Raw genomic sequence first — 5,840 nt, 5'->3', positions numbered from 1 at the left:
GCATATTTTAGGATATTTGATTGTGACTGTTTTGTGTATGTTTTAAACTCATTGAGAACCAAGTATGATTCAAAGAGTAGGGATATAGTATGGAGTCAAAGGGTTACCAACTATATGACCTTGAGGGGCAAAGAAGATAATTGTCAGCCATGATGTGGTGTTTGAGGAACAATTTCATCAGGTGAAGGATAAGGATCCATCCACACTATCCTTCAACAAAGAGAGGTAGACTAGTAGACACAACCACCACGGAACAACCTCATTAGGTGGAGGAGAAGGCTCCGTCCACACTATCCTTCAACAAAGAGAGGTACACTAGTAGACACAACCACCAATTAACAATACCAACTCTACAGGAGGTGTATTCATTAGATAATGAATATCCTAAATGGGTGAATGTTAAAATCCTAAGATCTCTCTAGATAATCAACATGCATAAACATGCATAAATTAGCATAAACTCTACCACCACCCAACCAGCCCCGAGCCCAAGGGTTGCACATATGAATTATAATGAAGTACCACATATCTTAAACTTGGTGTCCCATACCACCAAGAGATATGACTCCAATCCAACAACACTCAGCTCTATTTTGAAATGGCAAGAATGTAGAAACAATCCTCTACACAAGAGAACATCCCTTGAGTGTGTCCCATGTCCCTATTATATAGGAGGGCCCTCAAGTGACTCTTGACTCTCCATTTCCCATGTGTGACCCTTGGATGCCTGATCCTAACCTTAACCTTGAAGGTTAGTCCTAATCCATGCTCCACTAAAGCTTGTTCCCATGCTCCCATGCTCACAAGCCTAATGTGGGTTAGCCCTTCTAGTATATGCACATATAATGTGTACATAACAGTGAAGTAGCTTTTATATGGGAAATCTTTGCCAGTATATATTCATAGATCCAATAGAATAGAGAAGCAAAAGAGGCCTCCGCTCACATTTTCAATATGGCTTTGATGGCTGAGATAATAAAAATACACGAGTGATTCATCTTGGAAAAAGAATCAGCGGATCTAAACTAGAGAGGGGCCTATAAGAATATAGCACATCGGAAAGATAGAAAGTAAAACAAAGTGTAATAGACAATGCAATTGAGAGATTTTGAGATAAGTACAATGTGATGGTGTTGTCCACCTGTGCACTCTTAGTTGGCGCTTAGATGGTGATCTAGACAGACTCTGGATGGAGGAAGTACTCTGTAGTAGAGGGTGTGGATACTCACAAGCATTGGATGCCTTATCTTATGATAACTATGTCCATATACAGTGGGGGTAGAGGTGGTGTGGTAGGTGCGTATACACAACGTGGGCGATTATGTTGCACAGACATGATTATCACCCTCAAAGGCCAATATACTACTAATAATGAACCTATACTGATGGGCCGAGGGCTCCCAGCTTAACGTTCAAACCCTTGATCATCTCCTAATCATCAATGGTCATAATAATGACCCCATCGGTGTTGTCTAAGTCAGGGTTTCCACCAAAGACACATGCACCAATGGCTTCTTCTCATAATGGAGGCTTTTACAAGTATGCATTAAAAAAAGATATGAGATACATATATGACAGGCATGCCTTAAGCGTATACTAACATGGTTGGAGTCAAAGCATGACTCAATTTTTAGAAACTACACTTGGGATCTTATGGGTCATCTTGTAAAACGAAAGGTTTATCGGCACTAAGTGGGTTTAGAAAGCTAAGCTAAGTATAAGTCGGATGATACATTGGATAAGTACAAGACAAGACTCGTGGGCGAAGGGTTTTACATTGGTCAAAGGGTTTGACTTTTAGGAGACATTCGCTTCCACATCTAGATTGACTACTATTCATATAGTACTAGCCTTGGCTGCTCGTGGGAAGTGGCCAGTATTACAAATGGATGTGAAGTCGTCATTTCTGAATGTCCATCTCAAGGAGTAGGTTTATGTGGTGTAGACACCTAGGTTTGAGCTACCCGATTCATAAAATCAAGTGTACAAACTTTGGAAGACATTGTATGGGCTGAAATAGGTCCCTTGTGCATGGTACCATTAGTAGTTGATAAATGCTTTCTTTGTAAATATTGGTATTTTCAAAAGCTTGTGAGGTGGAAATGTTTATATTTTCTCTAAGCAGGATAGGTACACGATCATTGTCCTGTATGTGGATGACCTCATCATGATAGACACAGGAGTTGTTGAGTTGAGAGTTTGATATGAGAGACCTTGGGCTTATACATTTCTTTTCTCTCAGTTAGTTAGACTAAGTACCATTCACAATTGAGCTAACTCATAAGATAATCACGATGTGAATATCTAAAAGATAGTTTTGCATGAATAACTTATGATAGCCACAGCCATGAAAAACTCTAGTTTTTTAATGCCAAATTTTTTATATATTTAAGTACAAATTCATTACCAAAATGAAGTCTATGTGTTTATAACATGAAGTCACCTTAGAAATCCAAAATGATGAAATAAATTTAGCGTGATTTTCTCAAGAAACTCATGTTCATAAAAAACTTTGGTGTTTTATGCTAACTTTTTTTAAATCTTTTGATATCAAATTCACTCGAGATAAACTATACAGATCACCTTCAATTATGTGGATATCTTAAAAACCTCAAATGATAAAATTATTTTAACGCGATTTTCTAAAAAATTATCGACGTGAGTATCTAGACGATAGTCATACGTGAAAAAGTCGAGATGATAGTCACACGTATTTAGAGGATAGTCACGCGTGAAAAAGTCAAGATAGTCATGGCTGTAAAAAACTACGATTTTTCACATTGAAATTTTTTCGAGACAAAAGGATAAGATTTCCCATTTTAGGCAATGCAATCCTGCAAATCATGACATGATTTTAGGGACTTTTTGTCGACGTGAATTTCTCTAGTTTTTCACATCCGTGATAAACTCCTAGGTGTGAAAAACCATAAATTTGCTTTTGATTTGATTTTTGAAGGTACAAATCTTGTTTTTACCTACTTATAACATTTTTGCATTCACTAACCATAGCTAAGGTAACGAAGTCTTTGGCAAAGCTCAAACAATAAATTTTTTGTGTTTTAATGATTTTTGGAAAAAAAATAAAAAACACAATACTTTGATTTTTCACGTGAAAAATAGAATTAAGAAATCAAATAAAAATTGATTGGAATGATTCCCTCCAGACTTCCCAAGGACTAACAAACCAATCTTTCAACCAAAAATAACAAAAAAACAATCTGCCATACCTTTTACCTTTTTGCAACCTTATCTACTCACGTCGACACTCATAACCTTGACAGAACTAAAAATAAAGTTTTTAAAGCATGTAAGGAAGAAGCTGAGCACTCTAAGAAGAAGAAAGAAGCAAGATAAGTGTTTTGACAGGCGGTGCCCAAAATGTTATGCCCTTTTTCTACTCTTCCACAATAACTCTCTCATTCTAGAAAATAAGGAATTAGATAATAATTGTCGTGGGATCCTTACCTTGTTTCTAGTCCAGGATATCTTTGACCTCGAAGCTCCAAATTGCTAACTCCAACTCCCAAGTCTCCCTCATGCTATCACCAACCAAGAAGTTTGATGCACCTCCCTGCAAGGACTCACTTCTCTCACTCTCTACACTCTCACATAAGCATATAAAGGAACATGTGCTAGAAGCTACAAGCATCTCCTCTCTCTCTCTCTCTCTCTCTCATACACACACAAGAGCTCACTTAGCACAAAGGGGGATTGTGCCATTGTATCATGAGAGTATTAGAAGAAATTGACTTATATACAACTAGCCCTTATTCACACTTAGGCACCCAGGCCTTAAATTCCTAACTATTAAGCTTGGTCATTAGCTAGCTTTTCTCATAATATTTACAATGTTTGTAGTGCCTTTTCATGACACTTATTGTGCTACTCCTGTTTGTAGTAGAGAGTTCCTTTGCTAAGTCCAAAATGGGGGTTAACAACCACAAAGAGGCTAAGCAAACAATCAATGATCATTCCCTTCTTCGCGGTACTAACACATTGACACTGACAATGGAAGAAATAGTAGAAGAGACATAAGGTGAACTTTAAGGCTGATTTGTAGTCATCGTTTGAGATTTCAGATTTGGGGCCGTTGCATTACTATTTGGGAATTCAGTTTATGCAGCACAATGATGGCATTATTATGCTGTAGTCTAAATATATATAAAAGCTATTGAAGAGGTTTAATCTTGAAGACTGTAAACCTGCGGCTACACCTATGGAGACAGGTACTTGACTTAGTCTTCAAGATGTAGGAGAATCTGTTGATGCTAGTTTGTATTAGTAGGCTATTGGATCCCTTCTTTATGTATACAACACGAGGCCAGATATACAGTATGCGGTCTCACAATTGAGCAGATTTATGCATAGCCCAGGTATGAAGCATTGGCAACCTGTTAAGCGGGTTTTTCGAGGGCACTTAGTATTTTGGATTGTTTTATCCAAAAGGGGATGAGTCACACCTGCATGCTTTTAGTGATTCAGATTGGGTTGGATGTTATGACACGAGTATCCACTAGTGGGTTTTGCTTTTGCCTTAGTGATTCATGTATATCATGGCTCAATAAGAAGCAGCCTCCTACAGTGGCCACTTCCAGCTGTGAAGTTATGGGGCAACTTATACAGCTACAGAGTTGAGTGTGTGTGTGGCTCAGACGTCTTATGGCTGATTGGGGTGTTGGACAGTCGTATAGTACTACCATTTTCACACTGACAGATAGAGCGCATTAGCAGTTGCGAGGAACCTAGTGTTTCATGCTCACACTAAGCACATTGAAGTGCATTACCACTATGTCAGGGAAAGACTCTCTGCAGAGTAGAGATCAACTTGGTCTATGTGCCTACACATGACAACATGGCAGATTTATTCACGAAGACTCTTCCTTGTGAAAAGTTTGAAGCTTTTCGTAGAGCTTTGGGCTTACTGCCTTTTCAAGATTGATCAGCCATACCCTGTACATGTTCACATCATCACTCCAAGAGGGATTTGTAGCATTATGTGGTAGTGATGTGTGTGAACACACTTAGGACCTATCTTTTGTATCTGGCACGCATTTGTTCATTCTAATCTGGTGAGTTTGTGAGCTCTCAAGCCTCTCTATCTTGTGTGTGTGTGCATTGTTGCAACCCTAACCCTAATTCTAACATGTACATCCTTTGATGTATTTGTCTTTGTTCTTTGATGTAGAATATTAGTAATAGTAGCTATTAATCCCAAAAATGGGTTAATATTAGTAATAGTAGCTATTAATCCCAAAATGGGTTAACATTCTTCCCTCCTTGCTTCATAGCTTGATTGTACATCCTTTTAATGTGTCTGTCTTTTCTCTTTGATGTAGAATGTTAGTGATAGTAATGCCAAAATGGGTGAACATTCCCCCGTCCTTAATGTCAATTGTGTCCTAGTGATCGAGTAGAAGACTTTATTATGGGGAAAATTGAGAAGTCTTTGTTATAGGGAGAAATGAGAAACTTTCTAGTGTTGTAAGTTAGTGATTAGTGGAATACCTAAACGACGTGGGAGCCTCTATGAGTGTGATTACTTTTTTTCCTTCTAATGGTGAACTCTTATTTTGTTTGGTTTTGATATTTTTTCTCGTTGCTTTTTTAAGCAATTATAAGCAAGGTTAAAATATTTTATTATTTGGATCAATGGCCTTCTAAGGCTTATTAGCAATGGAGGAGAAGAGATAGGGGGGTTTAGAGAAACATAGACACAATTAAAATGAGAGTGTGAATCTCAATTCCTCATTTAATACATTAAAGCAATGTAAGCTATAATAGCTTCTTTGGTTTGATGCTTTTTTTTTTGTAGTAAACTTGAGGAGAACATGTCCCTCCTT

This window comes from Cibotium barometz, chromosome 35 (assembly GCF_041138505.1).
Source record: "Cibotium barometz isolate CiBa-2024 chromosome 35, ASM4113850v1, whole genome shotgun sequence".
Taxonomy (NCBI): domain Eukaryota; kingdom Viridiplantae; phylum Streptophyta; class Polypodiopsida; order Cyatheales; family Cibotiaceae; genus Cibotium; species Cibotium barometz.
Note: the sequence above shows the minus strand (reverse complement) of the source record.